This window comes from Bos javanicus, chromosome 8 (assembly GCF_032452875.1).
Source record: "Bos javanicus breed banteng chromosome 8, ARS-OSU_banteng_1.0, whole genome shotgun sequence".
Lineage (NCBI taxonomy): Eukaryota > Metazoa > Chordata > Mammalia > Artiodactyla > Bovidae > Bos > Bos javanicus.
The window spans coordinates 45877834-45891962 of record NC_083875.1 but is presented as its reverse complement, the minus strand read 5'-3'; positions in this window follow the sequence as shown (position 1 = coordinate 45891962).

Sequence of the window (14129 nt, the reverse complement as noted above, 5' to 3'; positions counted from 1 at the left end):
GCTATTTTAAAACCAAGTAAGCAATGGCAAAATATTTGCCAGTGTACCTATCGTCTTGGGGACTGGGGTCAATAAACACATGTGCAAGTTATCCAATCTGTGCTTCAATAAACTTGCAACATTCAGTCAACTGGTTGGCAGCTGGTTTTGACCTATCATATGATTACAGTTAGTAGAGTAGACGCCCCAGCACAGCTCTGTTTGCAGAAGCAAGACAAAGTACTAAAAGGAGGAAGGAGCTGGTAGTGAAAGAATTCCTTGAGGTCTTGAAAACTCAATCATGACCTGACTTCCAATTATGTTCTAAACCCAAAAGGAGCTGCTCATAATTACTATGCAGTATTACATGTATGTTGCAGCAATTGGAATAGTTCTGGAAAAGAATGAAAGGGACAGAACCCTTGGAAGAAATATTGGCCCCACTATTTAGTCAACCAGCTCAAGAGAAATCTCCAGTCAGAATGCTTGTCGGCAGATTTACCTCTGTAGAAGCACAACTTATCACCTACCTTCTAACCACTGACATGTCTAACAGCTGCAGAGAGGGTAAATTTTTAGGAAGGTCAGAGAACTGTGAGGTCAAGAGGGAACTAGTAGGATATCATGGAACGGGCGGCTCTAGATGCTTGTTCCTCCAAGTGTGGGTCATGGACCATCCACTGGGTGGGTATCACCAAAACTGACAGTATCACCTATGCTGCTAAGCCACTTCAGTGGTGTCCGACTCTGCGACCCCATAGACGGCAGCCCACCAGGCTCCCTCCGTCCCTGGGATTCTCCAGGCAAGAACACTGGAGTGGGTTGCCATTTCCTTCTCCAGTGCATGAAAGTGAAAAGTGAAAGTGAAGTCACTCAGTCGTGTCCGACTCTTAGCGACCCCATGGACTGCAGACTACAAGGCTCCTCCGCCATGGGATTTTCCAGGCAAGAGTACTGGAGTAGGGTGCCATTGCCTTCTCCGAGTATCACCTTTAAGCATATTCAAATGCAGACTCTCAGGCCCCACCACATCTACAGCATTAGAACCTGCATCTTAATAGAGTGGTTTATATGCACATTAAAGGGTGAGAAATAAGATATCAAGGTGCCACTGAAGGATTTAGAACTTATTTACAAAATTAAACAGTAGGAAATAAGATGCCTCCTAAGATGCCAAGAAAGGAGAGTTTACTACAAGGTTAGTGAAGGATATTAATATGTCTACAGAAAGGCTGTGTCAAGTGATAAAGTCAGCAAACAAAAAAATGAGGATCAGCAAAATACTCTTTTGTCCACGTATATTCAAAGAACTCAAAGTATTATAAGGAAGATCCTGACCTGCGATGCAGAGATATTTCATCAGGCTTAAACAAAAAAAATTTTTTAAGGGAATTAAAAAAAAAAAAAAAGAGGAACACTCAACTCTCCTTATTAAGGATCACTTTGGAATGAATGCTTTGACTTCTGTTTGGCTAGACTTGGGAAACTGAGGATAACCAGAGGTGGTTCTACCTAGGGCATTTACTCATTTTGATGGCTGGAAAAGGTTATCTCCAAAAAGAAATGAATAATGTGGCAGTCAATTTATACATCTGAGTCATGCATGTTTGTTTAGAGTGAATCCTTTAATGACTGGTCCTGAGCCAGAAACTAAGAACATCCAGTTGCTGTCTGAGGGCTAAGTCTTCGATCACGATGACTCAAATGAGGCTGTTTCACACTTGTAAAATTTGAAGACTAAATTATAACTAAGGAATGGCAAAGATATATAGCATGTGTATTGCAGTTTCCCAGTTCTCCAAATTATATGTCTAGAACAAGTATCACTCATTATTCACAATATTCCATACTTGGCCTGGGGATCCTCCCTAACTTGATCCTCTCAGATGTCCACCCATCAACAGGTTTTGGCATGATATATGAAGCTTGCCTGCCATCCTTGACAAAAGGTCCTCCCAGCTCTACATTTCTGTCATTTTGGGACAAAGAGTTATGCCCAATCTCTAGGGGCTGCTTGAAGAATCACAACTGGGTCATTACAACATGTTTTCCCCATAGCCGTCATTGAACACTGACCCACATCACCTCTCCTAGGGTCACTCTATACCTCTTGCACCCTCTACACATATATACACTTCCTTTTACTTTCAGGTAGGTAGGTAGATTTAGTCACTAAGTCGTGTCCGACTCTTGCGACCCCATGGACTATGGGGACCCCACCAGGCTTCTCTGTCCATGGGGATTCTCCAGGGAACTGGAGTGGGTTGCCATTTCCTTCTCTAGGGGAGATTCCCGACCCAGGGATTAAACCCAGCTCGTCTGCACTGGCAAGCAGACTCTACCATCTGAGCCACCAGGGCAGCAAAATCATCATCATCATCATCTTGCTGCCTCAGGATTCCATTCTAAAGCACCTCTGAAATTTCCCAAAGAAACATCTAGTTTGTTTCCAATAAAAACTACTTTGTAGTGTCAAAGAGGATCTACCTAAATCAAGTGTCTCAACAGCAATACTATGCAATACTATGGACATTTTGCACTGGATAATTCTTTATTGCATGGGGGGTGGGGATTGGGGAGGGAGGCAGGGAGTGCTGTCCTGTCCATTGCAGGAGGCTGGGCAGCATCCCAGGTCTCTACCTGCTAGATACCAGTACCACCTCCACCCTCCCAGGGTTGGAACAACCAAAACTCTAACCAGAAATTGCCAAATATCCTTTAGGGGACAATTCCTGCCACTGCACCTCCTCCCTTGCGAACTACTGACTTAAATCATTATATAGGAACTTCTAAAAGTTCCACCTTTCAGAAGGTAGAACTATGGATCACAATTTTTCTTCTATATTTCTGAATGTATATTGTTTATATGATAAAAATAAGCTAGAGACTATTTTCTTTTTATTTATTTATTTATTTTTCTATTTTCTTTTAAAAAGAAATACCATTAGCTACACAGATACCTCAAGCTGATCCCTGAGTGAATGCCAAGTGTTTGGCTTGTTCAGTTTAAAAACTGAATTCAGTCCCTGCATGTGCATCATACAGGAACTTTCAGTTAAACTTCTCAACATGTAAAAGACACAAAAGAGGGACTTCAGAGAAGAAAATCAGAACTGAAGCCTCTTAACCCTTCTTCAACTGGTAGATGGAGGTGGGGGGTGGGGGGGGTGATGGGGGGGCTCTGAAGAAAGACATGTTGAAGAAAAGACTGCTGCTTCAAGAGAAGTAATTACCTGAAAAAGTCTGCATGTACACTTCTGTCAGAAAAATACTTGCATTGTCAGAAAAAAAATGAGGCACAATTTACTTTCTTTCAAGAACTGCTACATTAATAGACCATGTAAAAATTTTTTCAAAATCATAAAATTAAAATATCTGAATGCAAAAATGGGCTCAAAACACATGCATTCCTTCATCTTCTTGACTGCTAGATGAGGAATTTCCTTAGAAAATTATACATTAATTTCATTACTAACTACTTTAATTCAGTCTGGGTAGACCATATCTGCCAGGAAGAAATGATCTGCATTTATTGAGACAACACAAATTTGGAATCCGAGCTTCAGGCTGAACTTGAAATAGAGTTTAACTTTAGCCATAAAAAAAAAAAAAAAGGTAGTGTGCTTAGAAAATGAATATGATAAACAAGATATTTATATAAATTGCTTTGGGGAGTAGTGTTATTTAAAATTCTGATGAGAATTAAACAAATGGGAGGTTAACTACAAAAAAAGAAAAGAAAGAAACAAGTTCCCAATGAAGAACTCGACATCTATTACCCTCATGAGAGGGATGACCCTTGAGTCCACCTGGGCCCCCAAACACACACACAAAGCACCTTCTGGTCTCCTCTGCTTACCCAGGTTGCTGCCAAAGGTTCACGTGTCTTCTGCTCTCAGGTAGAAGTTCTCTTTTGTTAAGTGGAGTGATGCCCACTGCTGCTTCCAGAATAGTCATATATTTCTTGTACCTCATCTTGTCCCTCTCAGTACAAGGTCAAGGACATTTGGGGCAGTGTTCCGCTGAAGCAGATGAAGTAATCTTTGCAACACTGGAAGCCGCTCTACTTTTAGATGCTCAGTGCATCCCCAGCCAGTGCTATTAAACTCTACTGTGGGGGGTAAGGCATGGGGGCGAGGCCAAGGCCAAACCACAGATAAATAAATAAATAAAAGCCTTGTTCAGATTTCCCTGCAATGTCAGTATTATATAAGGCTAGAGAATTTTGAATAAAGCACTAATGAAAATGATTTGCAGGATGATGGTGGTTTTAAATGTAGCGATCTAATGTACACTCCCCAATTAATCCGCACTTAAATCTTTTGGGGCCACTAATCCTTCAAGTACTAATGGCACAGGAGGTGATTTATCTCAAGGTCTGGTAATAATTGATCCAAAAAGCCTGCATGCCTCTGGGTGAACTAAAATCAGAAGCAGATCTGCTCCTTCTACAAATATGCTGCTGCTGCTGCTAAGTCGCTTCAGTCGCGTCCGACTCTGTGCGACCCCAGAGACGGCAGCCCACCAGGCTCCCCGTCCCTGGGATTCTCCAGGCAAGAACACTGGAGTGGGTTGCCATTTCCTTCTCCAGTGCATGAAAGTGAAAAGTGAAAGTGAAGTCACTCAGTTGTGTCCGACTCCTAGCGACCCCATGGACTGCAGCCTACCAGGCTCCTCCATCCATGAGATTTTCCAGGCAAGAGTACTGGAGTGGGGTGCCATCGCCTTCTCCATCTACAAATATACATCTCTCTAAAAGACTGCATTTGACACTGAAGAAGGGAGTTCCAGTTGTCATTTATGGTAATGCATTTCTGCTGCTGCTGCTGCTGCTGCTGCTAAATCACTTCAGTCGTGTCTGACTCTGTGCGACCCCATAGACGGCAGCCCACCAGGCTCCCCTATCCCTGGGATTCTCCAGGCAAGAACACTGGAGTGCGTTGCCATTTCCTTCTCCAGTGCATGAAAGTGAAAAGTGAAAGTGAAGTCACTCAGTCATGTCCGACTCTCAGCGACCCCACGGAGTGCAGCCCACCAGGCTCCTCCGTCCATGGGATTTTCCAGGCAAGAGTACTGGAGTGGGGTGCCATTGCCTTCTCCGAATGCATTTCTACATGCTATAAACTTTTTGCTTGAGTCAGTTGCAAAGCAAAAATTAATTGAGAGACAATTTTTTTTTTAATTATCTTTTTTTATAAGTTTTTTTTTTTTAATGTGGAACATCTTTAAGTCTTTATTGAATTTGTTACAATACTGCTTCTGGTTTATGTTTTGTTTTTCTAGCCAGAGGAATGTGGGATCTTAGCTTCCTGACTAGGGATTGAACCCATGCTCCTACATTGAAAGGCAACATGTTAACCACTGATGGCCAAGGAAGTCCCGAAATACCTTTACCTCTAAAACCCAGCATGGGTGAGCTCTGCTAGCATGAAAATAAGGCTGTTAGAAGATATTCAGAATCTAACCCTCTCCCTTTTTTAAATGTCTCCTCTTAGCCTTAAGGACTTTTCTTACCCTTTTTCCATGGGGTAAAGGTGGATGCTCCATCATAGGGGTCCATCTAATGGGTCATGGTACACAGGACCCAGACTGGGTGGACCAGCCTTCCCTGGGATGAAAATAAGACTTTCAGAGAGAAATGTCCTCCTTCTACCGGTTTTGACAACCAGGGCTGATAGGAAGTTAGAGCTGCTGGCAATCATGCTCCCCACCAGGTAGAGGAGGGGGTCACCACTAGCTAATAAGAAAAACAGTATGAGGAGAAATGTGATGACATCGCTTGAGTTTCTGAATCCAGCTATGCCTGACCATGCTAGGAGGTATCTGGTACATTTTTACTGAGATAATGAATTCATTTTTGTGAAACTCAGTTTTAATTGAGTTTTTGTTATTCTGAAAGAGTTCTGATTTACATGCCTCCTTGACCACTTCTTCAAGCTATTTTCTATTTAATGCAATGTAAGTTCTACTGCTACTTATCTAAACAAATGCATACACAGAAGGGAAGTAAAATCGAGGAGCATCGTCCTATAATACTTCTGACTAACCTAGACATTCACAATTAATAAGTGTCCCAAGTCCATGTCCCCTAAATTGTGAACTCTTCTTCCACAAAATCTTTCTTGATAGCAAATTTCATTTTTTTTTAAATCTAAGGGACCTAAAACAGTGGTCTCCAAAGTGGGTGCATATACCAACAATCTTTGGGGTGTGGAAAGAAAATATTAAACCATCTATTTCTTTTTTGTCTCTTGTCCATTAAAATTTTAGTTTGAGCATTTGTTATTAAATATTTGTAATGTTTGCTTTTGGAACTAATATATTTTAAATTACATAAAAGTATAATTCTGTGTGTGTGTGTGTGTGTATTTTGGCCACACAGCATGTGGGATCTTAGTTACCAACCAGAAGTTGAACCTGTGTTCCCTGCAGTAGAAACCTGGAATCTTAACCACCAGAGAAGTCCCCAAAGTATATAAAGTTATATACTCATACATATTATAGAATATACTTAAAAATCTGATGGGGTGTATGAGCAAAAAAGTTTCATGGTCAGTAACTTAACCCTTCAACTGCTTTCTAAACCTCAATTTCCCTCTTGATGAGAGGCCTGAACTGATAAGCGCTAAATTATTTTCCAATAACAGTAACAGACTATGAGCCTCCACTTCCCGATTATAATATTATAGTCAGCCCTCCATATCCATAGATTACTATCCACAGATAAAACCGACCTTGGACTGAAAATATTGGGAGAGAGGGATTCCAGAAAGTTCCAAAAGGCAAAACTTGAGTTTGCCTAGCTCTGGCAACTATAGGATGTAGCATTTACATTGTATTCACAACTATTTACACAGAATCTACAAACACAAGCTAGAATCAAGATTGCCGGGAGAAATATCAATAACGTCAGATATGCAGATGACATCACCCTTATGGCAGAAAGTGAAGAGGAACTGAAAAGCCTCTTGATGAAAGTGAAAGTGCAGAGTGAAAAAGTTGGCTTAAAGCTCAACATTCAGAAAATGAAGATCCATGGCATCCAGTCCTATCACTTCATGGGAAATAGATGGGGAAACAGTGTCAGACTTTATCATTTTGGGCTCCAAAATCACTTCAGATGGTGACTGCAGCCATGAAATTAAAAGACGCTTACTCCTTGGAAGGAAAGTTATGACCAACCTAGATAGCATGTTCAAAAGCAGAGACATTATTTTGCCAACAAAGGTTTGTCTAGTCAAGGCTATGGTTTTTCCTGTGGTCATGTATGGATGTGAGAGTTGGACTGTGAAGAAAGCTGAGCCCCGAAGAATTGATGCTTTTGAACTGTGGTGTTTGGAGAAGACTCTTTCGAGTCCCTTGGACTGCTAGGAGATCCAACCAGTCCATTCTGAAGGAGATCAGCCCTGGGATTTCTCTGGAAGGAATGATGCTAAAGCTGAAACTCCAGTACTTTGGCCACCTCATGCGAAGAGTTGACTCATTGGAAAAGACTCTGATGCTGGGAGGGATTGGGGGCAGGAGGAGAAGGAGACGACAGAGGATGAGATGGCTGGATGGCATCACTGACTTGATGGACGTTGAGTCTGAGTGAACTCTGGGAGTTGGTGATGAACAGGGAGGCCTGGTGTGCTGCGATTCATGGGGTCGCAAAGAGTCGGATACGAAGGAGCGACTGAACTGAACTGAACATTGTAGTTACAACTATTTATGCATCATTTACACTATTAGATATTATAAATAATTTAGAGATGATTTAAAGTATACAGAAGAATGGGTTGCACATTGTTTGCAAATACTATGTCATTTTATATAAGGTATTTGAGCATCTCTGGGTGTCAATATCCTTGGGGGTCCTGGACCCAATCTCCCATGGATACTGTACTATAACTGACCACAAGTAAGAAGTGAAGACAAAGGACAAACCATTTGGTCTTGAAACATTTCATTTTCATAGTATTCATGAATATTACTCCCACTGGTTGTTCTACAAACAATTAGTACCAGTCAGTCACTGGAATTCTTTTACAGGCTGAACTTAGTTGGCTACAGCTGTCACTGCTCAAAAAAGCTCTAATACAGCCCTCATTTAATCATACAGGATGGTGTAATTATACTTACACAACAGTCTTTGTTCTAACAATTTGTATTCCTAATGACGTGCAATAAAAATTACTACACAACCCTCTCAAACAATAAATGAAGTCTGGGTTACCAACAACAAAAAAGCAAGCTAAACTTGTTAGCTGTTGGGAGCTGTTTTACTACAATGAAACTGACACAATACTTTAAAAATGGCATGTTTTAAAGTTTTATTTTCTATAGGTTTTTCTGATGCATTTAACATAACTTACAAAGTGATTCTTATCTATGATGATCTCATACAAAATTAAAATTTTGTCTTTTATTAGGAATTCTCCCTTAGCAAGTAGCTAGAAAGAACTTGTTTTTCTTCCATGAATGAGTTGTTCAGTTTTCTATTCTTTTTTAAAAATTGTCATCTTTGTATAAACTCCCTCATAATACTACATGAGGACAATAACACATAAAAAATAAATAAATTTAGTCAAAATGTGTAATATGTATGTAATACATACAGATATGTGTGGATTGAAAACTCAAGTTTTGCCTTTTGGAACTTTCTGGAACCCCCGTCCCCCAATATTTTCAATTATATACAGATATGTAATTACATGGCTATTTTCTTTGTAATTCTAGAAAGTCTTTGGAATTTTCATTTACTTGGTTAACTCCAATTTCTAGAGTTCTAGAAATTCTTTATAACTACAACTATTTGATTGAAAATCACTTATTTTTTATAAATTGTTAAATATATATGATCCAAAAACCTTTTAAATCAGGATGCTCAAGTTCTCTTTCTGAATGATTAAAATTGGATATACAAATTCACAGATAAGGCTGACCTTCCCTTTGAACTGATGATGTCTACTTAATTCCTGCTGGAGGAAAAGAGTGGACATCCTTTTTCACGGGGTATTCTAACTGTTCCTGTGTTTTAGAAGTATAAAAATGGAAATGAACTAATGCCCCAAACAGGCTGTTATACAGGGTGTGGTTTGCTTTACAGGGAGCTGGAAAAAGCCTTAACTAAAAGTAGAAGAGTCAGGGAAACCATCTTTTTTTTTTTTTTTAACTCTACTACAAACAAAATAAACTATGACTTAAGGCATCATTTCATCCCTGCCAACCCCCAATAGCTTCATTAAAATACACTTTTACATATTTGCTACTCAGATGAGCCACTAGAACACTTAGAAAAACAGACTACACAGTGCAAAAGAATTACAGAGTTCAAAACTGTGCCTCTCCTAGATTTAACACCCACCTCCCTGTCAGCTCAAACTTGACTTCTCTCTTCACAGCCAGTCTCAAAATGCACTGTATTGGGTTTATACCATGACCAAATCTGTCCTTTCAACCCTGTCCCCTGACTCAACCCAGTATCTACCTGAGGAATCCACTGCCCAGCCCCCAGCAGCAGTTGCTTCTTGCTTTTCCTGTTTCTTGCATCCTCCTCCTGGCTCTCCCAGCATGAGACCTTGAAGTCATCCTCACCCAATTCTGGGGGGCCCAGTCATACCAACCCCGTGACACAGGAAAAGAGAACTGAGTTTAAATGAGGAGACCTCATTTGAATCCCACTTCTGCTGTTAACACCATGGGACCCTGAACAAGTTACTTGACCCTTCTGAACCTATTTCATTATCTTTAAAGCTGGAAGACCACACGCAGGGGTGGCTTTAAATAATAAATGAGATGATGTATTTGTATCTCCCTCCCTTCCGTCCATCTCCTCTGTCTTTTCCCCGTTCCTAATATCTCTTCAATAAACCTCCATAAATCCTTATTTCTTTGCAGGCAAGCATAAGGAGTACTTACATACTTCTGTTCCTTCCCTGAAGCTACAAAAGAAAGCCCAAGGGTGAGTGGTTTTGTGGGGAAAACAGGGAGACTGACTGAAGGGTACAGGAACCCAGGGGCTAGAGTAAATAATGAAAACTATCCAAAAAAAAAAAAAAGGAGAAAATAGTGTCCCCAGGCTTGCTGTAGGAAGCAGAGGAAAGGGGCCCAGCTTAGGTGTTACTCACCAACTGGGGAGGTTCTTCCTTACCATATTTCACAGATTTTTAGTTTCTGCTAGTAAAGTGTTACTAGTAAAGTGTTAGTCTCTCAGTCGTGTCCAACCCTTTGCTACCCCAAGGACTGTAGCCCACCAGGCTCCTCTGTCCACGGGATTTGCCAGGCAAGAATACTGGAGTGGTTTACCATTACCTTCTCCAGGGAACTTCAACCCAGGGATCAAACCCAAGTCTCCTGCATTGCAGGCAGATTCTTTACTGTCTGAGCCTGAATAATTAAAAGCCAACAGACCATCTCTCTCAAATAACTTGAATACAAAGTAATTCTACAAGTACCCTCTTTCCTAAAAGATAAAAAAAATTTTTAACTCCTTATATGAGGGAAATTCACTCCTTATTAATGTTGTAAAAATTATACCAAAAAAAAAAAAAAAAAGAGAGAGAGAGAGAGAGAGTTCCTTAGTGGCTTAGTGGTTATGATCAGCATTTTCATTGCCATGACCCTGGTTCAATCCCTAGTCAGGTAACTAAAATCCCACAAACCACATTGTGTGGCCAAAAAAAAAAAAAAAAGAAAGAAAATGGAAAAGAAATTGTGTTCATGTTACATTTCTACTCTGAACCTAGAGTTGCAGGATTCTAGAAGATCTCTTGCTTGGGAGCAGATGAGCAATGGCACTGCACAAAGTTTAGAACACTGACAGGAGCTGGTTTAAATCAAGAAGGGCTTGGCCATTCATCGGGTTAGGAAGATATTAGTCACCTTTGCTCTGCAACTTTTGGAAAGGGACAGAAGCTCCAGAACTTGGTAGGGACTACACAAGGTGTGAAGTATGGAGATCCAGCAGTCTGTGGCCAGTGGCTGGACAGTGTATGCGCTCAGTCGCTAAGTCCTGTCTGATTTGCAACCCCATGAACTGTAGCTCTCCAGGCTCCTCTGTCCATGGAATTTTCCAGGCAAGAGTACTGGAGTAGGTTGCCACTTCCTACTCCAGGGGATCTTCCTGACCCAGGGGATCTCCTGCATCTCCTGCATTGGCAGGCGGATTTTTTACCACTGAGCCACCTGGGAAGCCCTGGCTGGAGAGCAGTTCACACAATCTCACATCTCACCTGCCGACAAGTGCCCTCAACTTCCTTAGCATCAATTGGGGTGCCTCACCACCCAGGACTGAAGTCCAGCTCCACCACTAACTAGCTGTAGTGATCATGGATAAGTCAGTCAATGTCTCTATGCCTCAGTTTCATTATTTGTAAAGTGGGGCTAATCATGGCACTGACCTCACAGGCCTGTTTTAAAAGCTAAATCAGAGGCACAAACTTTCAGTTGCAAAATAAATGAGTCATGGGTATGAAATGTACAGTATGGGAAATATAGTTAATAACTGTGTAATATCTTTTATGGTGACATTATAACTAGACATAACATGGTGATCATTTTGAAATATATAGAAATACCAAATCACCATGTTGTGTACCAGCAACGAGCACAGCACTGTAGCTAAGTTATTCTTCAAAAACAAACTTATAGAAAAGGAAACCAGATACGTGGTTACTAGAGGTGGGAGTCGGGGGAGGCCGTCAAAAGGTCAAATTTCCAGTTACAAATAAGTACTAGGAAGGTACAGTACAACATGATAAATATAATTAACACTGCTATATGTTTTCTATGAAAGTTGTTGAGAGTATACTCTAAAGTTGTCATCACAATTTTTTTCTATTTCTTTAATTTTGTATCTATATTAAATGATGAATGTTCACGAAACTTATTGTGATACTCATTTAATGATGTATATAAGTCAATTCATTACGCTGTACACCTTAAACTTACACAGTGCTATATGTCAATTATATTTCAATAAAACTAGAAGGGAAAAACAGAGAAGGCAATGGCACCCCACTCCAGTACTCTTGCCTGGAAAATCCCATGGACGGAGGAGCCTGGTAGGCTGCAGTCCACGGGGTCGCTGGGAGTCGGACATGACTGAGCGACTTCACTTTCACGCACTGGAGAAGGAAATGGCAGCCCACTCCAGTGTTCTTGCCTGGAGAATCCCAGGGATGGGGGACCCTGGTGAGCTGCCGTCTATGGGGTCATACAGAGTCGGACACGGCTGAAGTGACTTGGCAGCAGCAGCAGCAGCAGAAGGGAAAAAAAGAAATAATAGAGAATTTTTTTTTTTTAAATGCTAAATCAGTTTTTACATGTAAAGCACTTAGCATGTGTAATGTCCAGCATATGTGTTATGTAAGTGTGTTCTTTTCCTTGCTAATCAGCTATGTCTTCATTTCTTCCAGAAGGCTCTCCTTAGTTGAACCCCTTAGACAGGGCTAGGTTACTCTTTCTTCTGCCGTCTCAAATATGTTCTGTTTAAAGTAGAACCAAAATGAATTCAAATTACATGTTTAGGCATGTGCAGAGGATAGCGGTGAGTCTCCTGGGCCATCAAGAAGATTAATCAAAGGTTAAGAAGGAGTCCTGGCCAGCAACTGGGGGGTTTGAGTTCCACATTGATCCAGGCCTGGACCCAGTCCTCTCCAGTGGTGGACTGCCTGGCCATCAGACACAGGTTTGGTTCCGAGCAGAGCCCTGTTTAGTGATCACAGTATTGTGGTCAAACTGGTTTCAGAGCCTTAATGTGGGGCTCCTGGAGGAGTGTCATCCTGCCCCACAGGGGTACTTTGGGTAAACCCAGGAGAAACTTCAGAGTTCAAGGCAGAAGTTGATGATGTGATCCCCCATCCTGCTTTCCTGGGACATCAGTGGGAGACGGTGGAGTGTATGTGACAGCTGCTGTGTTAACACATCTCTCTGGGTTCCAGGCAGAATTTCTTATTCTGACTGTATTAGTTTGCGAGGGCTGACGTAACAAAGGACCACAGACTGGTGCCATAATAACAGAAATCTACATCTCACAGTCTGGAGGCTGGGAGTTCAAGTTCAAAATGTTGAGAGGATTGGTTCTTTCTGAAGGTTGCGAGGCAGAACTGTCTACTCGGCTTATAGATGGCCATCTTCTCCCTACGTCTGTATATCATCTTTGTGTTGTATGTGTCTGTGTCCAAATTTCCTATTCCTATAAGGACACACGTGATACTAGCTTAGGGCCCACCCAAATGACCTCAATTTAACTTGATTACTTCAATTAAGTCTTCATTTCCAAATAAGATCAATTTTGAGGTACTAGGAGTGAAGATTTCAACATATGAATGAGAGGGATACAATTCGATCCATAATGCTGCCTAAAGCTGGGGGCGGGGGGAGTGGTGGTGAGGAAAAGCTCTCATCAAGTGAGATGAAAAAGACAAAAGCCCAGAAGAAGTGGGGTTGCCTGGACATGTCCAGCCTGTGCTTTGATCTAGCATATATGCTTTACAGCAAATCAACTGGGAAAAGAAAAATGCTCCATGTTCAAGATGAGCCAGCATCTGGTACTGTGAGAATGATCTGTTCTCTGGAAGCTGCACCCAACAAAATGCAAGAGGAAGAAGTTAAATCTCATGTAAAAGTATTATGCACAACTGGGAAAGACTTGGTATCTCCAAATGGCATCTAGGGCTTGTGTTGCAAAGTCAGATCAAGTGTCTGGCGGGACTAGGAGAAGCTCACTCAAGATCAGCTTCTATCCACAGACATAAAAAATAAAATAGGGGAAAGATGGGGAAAGAGAGGGATAAATTAGGAGTTTGGGATTAACATATATACCCTACTATACAGGACGGGAGTCTGAGTGAACTCCGGGAGTTGGTGATGGACAGGGAGGCCTGGCGTGCTGCGATTCATGGGGTTGCAAAGAGTCGGACACGATTGAGCGATTGATCTGATCTGATCTGATACAGTATATAAAATAGATAAACCAAAGGACCTACTGTATGGCACAGGGAACTATACTCAATATCTTATAATAAACTATCATGGAAAAAAATCTTTAAAAGCATATATATTGGGACTTCCCTGGTGGTGCAGAGGTTAAGAAGCCACCTGCCAATGCAGGGGACATGGGTTTGATCCCTGGTTCAGAAAGATCCCACATGCTATGGAGCAACTAA